This window comes from Oncorhynchus tshawytscha, linkage group LG05 (assembly GCF_018296145.1).
Source record: "Oncorhynchus tshawytscha isolate Ot180627B linkage group LG05, Otsh_v2.0, whole genome shotgun sequence".
In the NCBI taxonomy this organism is placed as follows: domain Eukaryota; kingdom Metazoa; phylum Chordata; class Actinopteri; order Salmoniformes; family Salmonidae; genus Oncorhynchus; species Oncorhynchus tshawytscha.
In genome coordinates this window covers 83,061,776-83,073,111 of record NC_056433.1, presented here as the reverse complement: position 1 = coordinate 83,073,111, position 11,336 = coordinate 83,061,776, and the positions used below count along the sequence as shown (strand labels likewise).

The 11,336-nt window shown below is 41.8% G+C and overlaps 1 long non-coding RNA gene across 1 annotated transcript; it reads left to right on the top strand.

Annotated features, from left to right (window-relative positions):
• The first annotated feature begins 2,335 nt into the window (after positions 1-2,335).
• On the top strand, positions 2,336-3,635 carry LOC112251438. The gene is made up of 2 exons (XR_002953676.2): positions 2,336-2,894; positions 2,948-3,635. It is a non-coding gene; the product is annotated as an uncharacterized LOC112251438 (long non-coding RNA).
• Positions 3,636-11,336: the final 7,701 nt, after the last annotated feature.

The window sequence follows — 11,336 nt, the reverse complement described above, 5'->3', positions numbered from 1 at the left end:
CAGTGGAGCCACAGGAAGCGTCAGACTGATGGCATCACTAGATGTCCTGTGTGTTGTTTTATTTTGCACAGTCCAAATACTCCTTTTACAGGCCGACGTGACGTTACTGTGACGCTTTGGACTTTGGGTTGAACCCATGAATTAAGTTGCAACTATGAAGGGTTCATTTTAATTCGCTGTTTTTTTTTCTTCCCTTAATCATGTGTTTCTCAAAAAGACTGAACACTGGAGTGCAGTTGTTGTAATTGATATTGTTTCCTTTTGTTGAAGATGTCCTGGTTCGGTCCAGTGTTGGGCCAGACGGGCTTATTTAAAATAACATTTTTTAATTCTATTTTAATCTCACTGTAAACAGAATGTTTGATTTGATTTTAGAGAATTGACTTTAAATACCGCTAGCCATAGATGACTTATCTTATTTAGAACGTCATCATTATAATTCATACCAGATTTTGATTCGACTGCTTTTTTAAAACGCTTCCATTGTAATTGTATACAACGTGTGTAAATACAACCAACCTTGTTGTGTAGCGAAGATGATTTGAACATGAAGCCATTCTGTATAACCAACAATGATTTAGGGATGCTGTGACACTGGTTTAGACGTCTCCCCTAGCACTGCCTGGGAACCCAGCGCGAGGGCCACTCTCGTGGCATCCCCTTCCTAATTTCTGTCTAGGCACACGGACCATTTCATACATAATGACAATGTGGAAGGGGGGGGCAGAATGGTTAGATAAGCAGTAGTGCGGACACTGAAGGATTTCAAAGCTTGATTATAGTGTAAAGCTTTAAGCCATTTAAGTCATGTTTAAACAAGCCAGTATCTTACAAATGTAAGACGTATCATTCAGTTTTTATTTAGTTTGGTGTGATTTTGCATTAGCAGCAGGTCCTGAATCACAACGTGGTTTCCACACGTGTCCTTCAGCCTGGTCATTAGTCTGAAGAATGCAGTGGGCCTCATGCAGGAGTGTCTCGTTTTCCCCTATTTCTTTACTAAACTATTTAGTTACCTCTGTGTATAGCTGGGCGTGTGTGTGTGTGTAGTGAAATACTTGTCTCTAATAGGGAAGGCAAAGCATTCCCTGACAGGTTGAGTGGTACATGATCATTTTGATCACTTGTTAGTCGGACCTTTCAGAACAAGTCTTGTTCAAGTGCATTCTGTTTTGGACCCTGTGTTTCTGATATACAGGTAACTGCCGAAACAAAGGACATCTTGAGTAAATGAGGGATACTAAGTACACTATATATACAAAAGTATGTCAAAATAGTGGATTTTTGTCAATTTTAGCCACACCCATTGCTGACGGGTATATATTTTTTTAAATGCACACTGCCATGCAATCTCCATAGACAAACATTGTCAGTAGAATGCCCTTACTGAAAACCTCTGACTTTCAACGTGACACCCGCCATAGGATGCCACCTTTCCAACAAGTCAGTTTGTCAAGTTTATGAGCTGCCCCAGTCAACTGTAAGTGCTGTTATTGTGAAGTGGAAACGTCTAGGAGCAACAACGGCTCAGCCGCGAAGTGGTAGGCCACACAAGCTCACAGAACAGGACCTCTGTGTGCTAAAGCGTGGCTCGTGGGGGCCTAACACCCTATTAAGACACTTCATGTTGGTATTTTCTTTATTTGGGCAGTTACCTGTATATTCTCTGCATGGACAGCCATTGAGTATACATGAGGATGGCGAAGGATAGTCCTGGTGCTCTGAGTTAGCAACATGTAAAGCTTAGCTATTGGACCACCGGCCTAATTCTGATTCCGGTGATATTTCATAACTCCACAAGAAAAGAATAAGCTATAATTCAGTTTTGTGGTACAGATGTTTTATCTCTTAAACTGTGTTTTTTTGGAAACGATGAAGGCAAAGTTGGCTCTTATTTTATACTAAATAAAAATATAAACGCAACATGTAACATTTTCATCGATTTTACTGAGTTACAGTTCAAATAAGGAAATCAGTACATTGAAATACCATTTTAAGGCCCTAATCTATGGATTTCACATGACTGGGCAGGGGTGCAACCATGGATGGGCTTGGGAGGGCGTATGCCCACCCACTGGGGAGCCAGGCCAAGCCAATCAGAATGAGTTTTTACAACAAAAGGGCTTTATAACAGACAGAAATACTCCTTTCAACAGCTGACCAGGTGGCTGGTCTCAGATGATCCCGCAGGTGAAGAAGCTGGATGTGGAGGTCCTGGACTGGCGTGGTTTACACGTGGTCTGCAGTTGAGGCCGGTTGGACGTACTAAAATGATGTTGGAGGCTTATGGTAGAGAAATTAACATTTAATTATCTGGCAACAGCTCTGGTGGACATTCCTGCAGTCAGCATGCCAATTGCACGCTCCCTCAAAACTTGAGACATCTGTGGCATTGTGTTGTGTGACAAACGGCACATTTTAGTGTCCTTTTTATTGTCCCCAGCACAAGGTGCACCTTTTTTAATGATCCTGCCATTTTAATCAGCTTCCTGACATGCTACACCAGTCCGGTGGATGGATTGTCTTGGCTAAGGAGAAGGGCTCACAAACTGGGACGTAAACAAATTTGAGAGAAATAAGCTTTTTGTGCGTATGGAGCAATTCTGGGATCTTTTATTTCAGCTCATGAAACGTGGGACCAACACTTTACATGTTGCATGTTATATTTTTGTTCTGTAAAGAACTGGTACTCTAATCATTGTTTTGCTGTTATAACACCGACGTTGTGTAGCAGTAGTTGGCGACTAATTTATTTTAAATTTCATTTCACCTGGTTAACCAAAGACATTTTCATATTTGACCTTAATGCTTTATGGTGTGTCTTATTGAAACTGATATGAAAAGGTTATTTTTTGGAGATGACGCGATGGAGAACCATTGAAGATTCATCCGAGGTCCATGTTTTTAAAGATGTGATGTCACTGGTCTGAGAGATGATTCATCCGAGGTCCATGTTTTTAAAGATGTGATGTCACTGGTCTGAGAGATGATTCATCCGAGGTCCATGTTTTTAAAGATGTGAGTGATGTCACTGATCTGAGAGATGAATCATCCGAGGTCCATGTTTTTAAAGATGTGAGAGATGATTCATCTAAGGTCCATGTTTTTAAAGATGTCACCATTTCTAAAGTCTTACATTTCCTCTAGCTCTACTGGAATCTGAGTTTGAGTCTTACTCAAACAAGAGAGGTGTGTGTGTGTGTGTGTGTGTGTAGTGTGTGTGAGAGAGAATACCCCCGTCAATGTTATCAATATTGCCTAACTGAAAGGTTATCTAGAAGTTGTTTTATTTCCTTGCTTGTGTGTTTCTACAGATACAAGTATGATGATCCGTAATTTATAAAGAACCAAGATCATGTTGTGTACTGCCAATTACCACAAGTCACTTTGGATAGTAGGGGAAATGAATGTCCTTAATAATAATAATAATGCTTAGTAATGTGAGGTTGGTTCTAACTTTTATCTATCGCTTTCCGTCTGTCTTTATTTAGTCTTTTTTTGTAGCAGCACACAGCATGGATGATTTTATTGTTCAGTTGTATTTTGTTGACCGTCAGATGTAGAGACCTAAAAGACGCATGAAACTGCTGCCTTAGAGAAATCAGCTTTTATAGGAATAAATGTTTTTCAAACAATGTGTGGGTTTGTTTTATTTGCTAGGGATTTTTAAGTGTTTATTACGTATGGATTACTGGGCTCACATGAACACAACCATTTATCATCTCATATTTCCCAGCATGATTAACTTAGCTAGTTACCTTCCCAGTGGAAAGTTAACTGGTTGTCGGTTAATGTGATTTGTACATTTTTAATTTTGTGTGTTATTTCAAAGGATATGTTTTTATTTATTTTTACTCGTTTCCTAAATATCCTGGAAGTTTTAACATTTGCAGTAGGGCCACGTTTTGTTTATTGTGATGCTCTGGCCACTACATTCATTAAATCTTCTGTGAAAATACATGGTCTAGACCAGGGTGTCAAACTCGTTCCCATGGAGGGCCTAGTGCAGCGTTTCCCCAAACTCAGTCCTCGCGACCCCAAGGGGATCAACATTTAGTTGTTTTTGTTGCCTTAACGCTATACAGCTGATTCAAATAATCAACGCTTGGAATGAGTTTGACACGTGATCGAGACTCATACGAGTGGTTGTCATGGCATTCTATGATATTATTGGCTAAATGGAAAAACCGGAAGAGAACAGTGGGCAGAATGTTTGCTCTTCCTCGTTTGTCGTGCTGCTGCAGACAAAAGGCTGTTTTTCAGGTGTTGTAGTTGTGCCGTTAAGTCCCTGCAGGACATCCGGTCCTTCTGCTATTCTTTTATCTTCTCTGGCTTGTGGAGAAGAACTGCAGCTCGCTCTCCTCTCAATAGGCAACCGTTTGGAAAACACTGTGTTTAGCCTAGTAGCCTAGTAGCCTAGTGGTTAGAGCATTGGACTAGTAACCGGAAGGTTGCAAGTTCAATTCCCCGAGCTGACAAATATGTCGTTCTGCCCCTGAACAGGCAGTTAACCCACTGTTCCTAGGCCGTCATTGAAAATAAGAATTTGTTCTTAACTGACTTGCCTAGTTAAATAAAGGTATAAAAAAATTGTCTAAGAGGCCTGTGGTGGTGTGATGATGTCGCTTCTGAGCGACACAAAGAAACTTGTTGTCAGACGATGCTGACCATCTCCAGCCTGGTCTCAGAGACAAGATGTAACATAGTAACCATACATCCGGGACACTCAAATTAGTACAGTATATGTTTGGTATGGTTACATGAGACAGAAGTTTACTTAAAGCAATAAAGAAAGTAAGGTGGTTGGTTGGGAGTATAACACAAACGTCTAGCAACTCAAAGGTTGTGTGTTCGAATCTCATCATGGACAACTTTAGCATTTCAGCTAATTTGCAACTACTTAGCATGTTAGCTAATCCATTCCCTAACCTTTAACCTAACTCTTAACCCCAAACCCCTAGCCTAGCTAACGTTAGCCACTCAGCCAGCTGAGCAGATAATTATATCCGGTAACAAATTGTGTCTTGCCAATTAAAATCGGTCACGTTTCACTAAAGCATCCTTAGCAAAAATCCACCTACACATTCTGATCAGGTGTTGTGATACTGATTGTCGCCTACAGCTCTATCTAGTGGTCGCGTGGGGGACGACAACTGTAGGGATTGTAGCTAACCCTAACCCTTTTCCTAACCTGCTACGTAAACAAACCATCTGTGGCGACAAGTCCAAAGTATCACCACACCAGTCTGGACAATTATCAAGTTGCAGTCATTACCTTTAAAAATTAAGATTAAGAGTTAATTTCATAAGGAGCTTGGTCTAGAACTTTCTTCAGCACTCTTTACAAGCACGACTGCTACAGCCTGATAATATCTCACTCTTCACAAGCACGACTGCTACAGCCTGATAATATCTCAGCATATGAGGCTACATGGATGTGTACACTGCCCTACATGTAGGTTACGCCTACAACCGTTTGTTTTTATAATCATTAAATACGTAAATACAAGTAAAAGTGTATATTGACTGGTTTGGCTAGAGGGTTTTCTCCCAATGAGATTGGAACTCACAGCCACCATTTTTGTATTTATTGTATTTATTGAACCTTTATTTAACTAGGCAAGTCCGTTAAAGAACAAATTCTTATTTACAATGATTAGCGTAAGACAACTAGCCCCATTAAAAAGCTGTCAGTTTAAACTAGAGATCTGTTGTTTTTTGCATTGGCTGCATCTCAATCTTATTTTGTCTGTCATACTTGAAGTGTACCTATGATGAAAATTACAGGCCTCTCTCATCTTTTTAAGTGGGAGAACTTGCACAATTGGTGGCTGACTAAATACTTTTTTTGCCCCACTGTATGTGCACATTTATTTAGCAATGGTCAGCGTGTGATCGTTCGCTGCAGGGTGTAGCAGGATTTCTTATGCTTCCAGATTAGTGTTCTGCTCATTGAAAGCGGCATCTCTAGCCTTTAGCTCAGTGCGGATGTTGCCTGTGTAATCCATGGCTTCTGGTTGAGTTATGTACTGTACGTACTGTCACTGTGGGGATGACGTCATCGACGACAATGTCATCAATACACTTAGTAACCCCCTAAGGTCGATGTCCGCACCTCTGACGAAATCTAATTTAGCATGATAAGAATAGCCCCATTAAATAGCCGTCAGTTTAAACTAGAGATCTGTTGTTTTTTGCATTGGCTGCATCTCAATCCACCTTTGTGGCACTTCCACGTCTGTGGTGAAAGGTGACGGAGCCAGAGTGGTTGTTTTGTCAGAACATGAGACACCCTGAAAATCGGTCTTCTCACAAAATCAGCTGTAGTGCCCGAATGGTTTGGCTTACATCTATGGAAAGATGAGACTCTCACGAAGACGATGGTGTTTCTCCACTTTGCTCTACGGCTCCCACAAGTGTCTTGGGACTCGTCTGATGTCAGAATAGCCGGTATGCCAACTTCTGTCTGTAGCGTCAGAACAGTTTGGGCTACACCGTAATTTGACCCCTGTACATCGGTTGTTTTTCTCTAGGACGGCCAAGACTCGTCTGAAGGACCCCCGGTACTAATTCTACACTTTGCCATTGGGTGGAGAGAAAATATTGTCGTATTTAAAGCACATTTCCTGAAATTCTACACATTTTGTCATGTTAAAACTAAATCTGAGTGCGAGTGGCTAGCAAAATCAGTTGTGGCCCCATTGAGGTCAGGGCACCATGGCACGTGCCATTCATGCCTGGTCCATAATTCAACCATGATACAGTTCGGAAAGTATTCAGACCTTTTGACTTTTTCCACATTTTGTTACGTTACAGCCTTATTCTAAAATATATATATATTTTAAATGGTCATCAATCTACACACAATACCCCATAATGACAAAGCGAAAAAATGGTTTTTGGAAAATCTTGCTAATTTCTTCAAAATAAAAAAACGAAATACCTTATTTACACAAGTTTTCAGACCCTGTGGTATGAGACTCGAAAATGAGCTCAGGTGCATCCTGTTTCCATTGATCATCCTTGAAGTTTCTACAACTTGATTGGAGTCCACCTATGGTAATTTCAATTGATTTGAAATTATCTGGAAAGGCACACACCTGTCTATATAAGGTCCCACAGTTGACAGTGCATGTCAGAGCAAAAACCGAGCCATGAGGTCAAAGGAATTGTCCGTAGAGCTCCGAGACAGAATTGTGTCGAGGCACAGATTTGCGGAAGGGTACCAACAAATGTCTGCAGCATTGAAGGTTCCCAAGAACACAGTGGCCTCCATCATTCTTAAATGGAAGAAGTTTGGAATCACCAAGACTCTTCCTAGAGCTGTCCGCCCTGCCAAATTGAGCAATCAGGGGAGAAGGACCAACATCCCGATGGTCATTCTAACAGAGCACCAAGGTTTCTCTGTGGAGATAGGAGAACCTTCCGGAACCTTCCATCTCTGCAGCACTCCACCAATCTGGCCTTTATGGTAGAGTGGCCAGATGGAAGCAATTCCTCAGTAAAAGGCACATAAAGGTGCCCTCGATGACAGCCCGCTTGGAGTTTGCCAAAAAGGCACCTTAAGGACTCTCAGATCATGAGAAACAAGATTCTCTGGTCTGATGAAACCAAGATTGAACTCTTTGGCCTGAATGCCAAGCGTCACGTCTGGAGGAAACCTGGCACCATCCCTACAGTGAAACATGGTGCTGGCAGCATCATGCTGTGGGGATGTTTTTCAGCGGCAGGGACTGGGAGACTAGTCAGGATCGAGGGAAAAATGAACGGAGCAAAGTACAGAGAGATCCTTGATGAAAACCTGCTCCAGAGCGCTCGGGACCTCAGACTGGGGCGAAGGTTCACCTTCCAACAGGACCACGGCCCTAAACACATACCGAAGACAACGCAGGAGAGGCTTCGGGATGAATTTCCTTGAGTGGCTCAGCCAGAGCCCAGACTTGAACCCGTTATGGATGTATTGAACACCTCTGGAGAGACCTGAAAATAGCTGTGCAGCGACGCTCCCCATCCAACCTGACAGCTTGAGAGGATCTGCAGAGAAGAATGGGAGAAAACTCTCCAAATCCAGGTGTGCCGAGCTTGTAGTGTCAAATTCAAGGAGACTCGAGGCTGTAATTGCTGCTTAAGGTGCTTCAACAAAGTACTGGGTAAAGGGTCTGAATACTTAGGTAAATGTGATATTTCCTTTTTTTAAATTTAATACATTTGCTAAAATGTTTAACCTGTTCTTGCTTTGTCATTATTGTGTGTAGATTGATATTGAGAAAAAAAAACTATTTAATCAATTTTAGAATAAGGCTGTAATGTAACAAAATGTGGGAAAAGTCAAGGGGTCTAAATACTTTCCAAATGCACTGTACAAGTTTAGATTGGTCAGTTAGTTTAGTCCTAGTCCTACCCTAGGGAAATATGGTTGTATTTAAACTGTCTTGTCCTGTACTCTGGGAATACGGTTCTCTTTAACAGTCCTGTCCTGTACAGACTGAATACGGTTCTCTTTAACAGTTCTGTCCTGTACAGACTGAATACGGTTCTCTTTAACAGTCCTGTCCCTGTACAGACTGAGTAGGTTACATAACTATCCTGCAGGTTCCAGGAAAGATAACTTCCTGTCCTTTTTTTAACTTTGATGTTCTTTATTAGGGGGACTGTAAACTCTGTGTTCTGACTAAACAGTACATTTCCCTAGTTACTACTATAAGTCCTCCAAAATGTTTTTACTGCTCTACTGTATGAGAGGTCAACTAACAAGGAGCACGTACCACCACTACTATTACAGGACTAAAACAAGGCTTTGTTCCTGAAACCTGCTCACCTGATGGCAGATCGTTGCAGAAAAAGCATGAGAAGATCTCCACAATACTTCTGCAATAGATGCCAAATGACCCATCAGATCAGGTGTAATTCCAACAGATAGGGCACTTAGCCTAAATCCATCTGAAAATGGAAGTATTCAAACAAGGTTTGCTGACTTACTCACTGTGTACATTGGCATACATCGCTCTGCATTCAGCTGCAGACCAAGTTGTTGGCTTGTTAATCTAGGCCTCTATTCAATGATTGAATGATTTGAAATTTAAAGGTGATGTTCCTGCTTTAGTAGAGACTGCATTCATTGCAAACGCTGCATATGTCGGCTCAATCGGAAATTACCTTTAAATTTCTAGTGCGGCATCTCTAACGCTTCAGTTTAGCAGACTGAATAGAGCTCCTAGTTTCACTATCCATTGGACAATGCCTAAGTCTGGGGGTTTTTTCGGGCAGAGAGTAATACTGTATAATATAAAGCAACTTAGTCATGCGTGCATACATTTTACATAAGGGTGGTCCCGGGATTTGAACCCACTACGCTGGTGTTACAAGCGCCATGCTCTACCCAATTGATCTACAAAGGACCACAAGGAGAGAACAGGTGTTGCACATAGTGTTTTATTACACTACATATGCTTTATTATCCAGTTATACAACGGGTGGGTCTAATCCTGAATGCTGATTGGTTAAATCCGCATTCCAGTCGGTGTCTATTCCACAAGTTACCACAGGCTAAATCTATGACGTTACAATGCCTTTTTACTCTGTTCCGTGTGACTATGCAATCCACTGTCTCATCAGCCCAGCCAGGCAATTTATACATTTGATCTCTACTATAAAAAGCATCTAGACATTATCTCACATTTCTTTTAGTTTTCAACAGCGGAGATTTGTATAAACCTGGGTCTTGTCCATAGATACAGAACAAAAAGACTGAACGACTGGATCTCGTCCATAGATACAGAACAAAAAGACTGAACGACTAGGTCGGGTCTCTGGCAAACGAACTGATAGAACGAACGACCAGCCGGCTTGAGTAGCAACCCTAGATTTCTGTTGGGACTATATCTTGTGGAAGGATGAAATAGTTTGAATAAATTCTTTTTTTTTTATTATGAAAATATGCAAATCATTACTTGAATATGTTGGTAACCCCTGGCATGAAAGTGATCATGCCTGAGAAGCAGGTGTTTGGAGGATATATTGGCACAGTTTGGCGGCCATCGGGCCTAACAACATCCGTGTCAATATATCCTCCATACACCAGCTTCTCAGGCATTATCACTTAAAACTATGTTTTTGGAGTATAATTAGGGTGAAAATTGATCATATATCTGACTGACTGAAAATCTTACTTTGAAAACCAAATCCTCCAAGGCAGTCAGTGTAAATAGTCCGAGTGGCCATTTGATGAATTGTTCAGCAGTCTTATGGCTTGGGGGTAGAGCTGTTAAGGAGCCTTTAGGTCCTAGACTTGGTGCTCCAGTACCGCTTGCCATGCGGTAGCAGAGAGAACAGTCTATGACTTGGGTGACTGGAGTCTTTGACAATTTTTGCGCCATCCTCTGACACCGCTTGGTATATAGATCCTGGATGACAGGAAGCTTGTCCCCAGTGATGTACTGGGCCGTACACACTACCCTCTGTAACACCTTCTGGTTGGATGCCAAGCAGTTGCCATACCAGGCGGTGATGCAACCAGGCAGGATGCTCTCGATGGTGCAGCTGTACATCTCCTAAGGGGGAAAAGGTGTTGTCGTGCCCTCTTCACAACTGTCTTGGTGTGTTTGCACCATGATAGTTTGTTGGTGATGTGGACACCAATGAACTTCAAACTCTCAACCCGCTCCTCTACAGCCCCGTCGATGTGAATGGGGGCGTGTTTGGCCCTACCTTTCCTGAAGTCCACGATCAGCTCCTTTGTCTTGCTCACGTTGAGGGAAAAGTTGTCCTGAGCTTTAAGAGAGTGTAAGTGGGAAACACAGGAGTGTACATTATGCTTGGTGGTTGTATCCTATCCAAAACATTGGTACAGTATATGTGATATGTCTTTGAGTGCTGCTGCAGACTCTGTAGTTTAATGTAGTGGAGTAATGCAGAAATATTGTTAATCCTCTATACAATACCCTGCACTTGAAAAGCTCTCTAGGAGCCTGTCCTGCTCTATCCTGTCCTGCTCTGTCCAGCCTTCTCAGTCCTGTCCTGCGTTGTCCTGCTCTGTTCTGTCCTGTCTTGCTCTATCCTGTCCTGCTCTGCTCTGTTCTGTCCTGTCGGATAATACTCCCGAAGGATGTATATATTAAGGTTGTAGGGGAAGACATTTTTAAAGTTAAGTACTGTAATTTATCCCGGTATTTTGCTGTGTATTCTTTCTTGTATGTACAGTCCATTCGGAAAGTAATCAGACCCCTTGACTTTTTCCCCATTTTGTTACGTTACAGCCTTATCTTAAAATTGATTACATTGTTTTTTCCCCTCATCAATCTACAAAATACCCCATAATGACATCACAATACCCCATA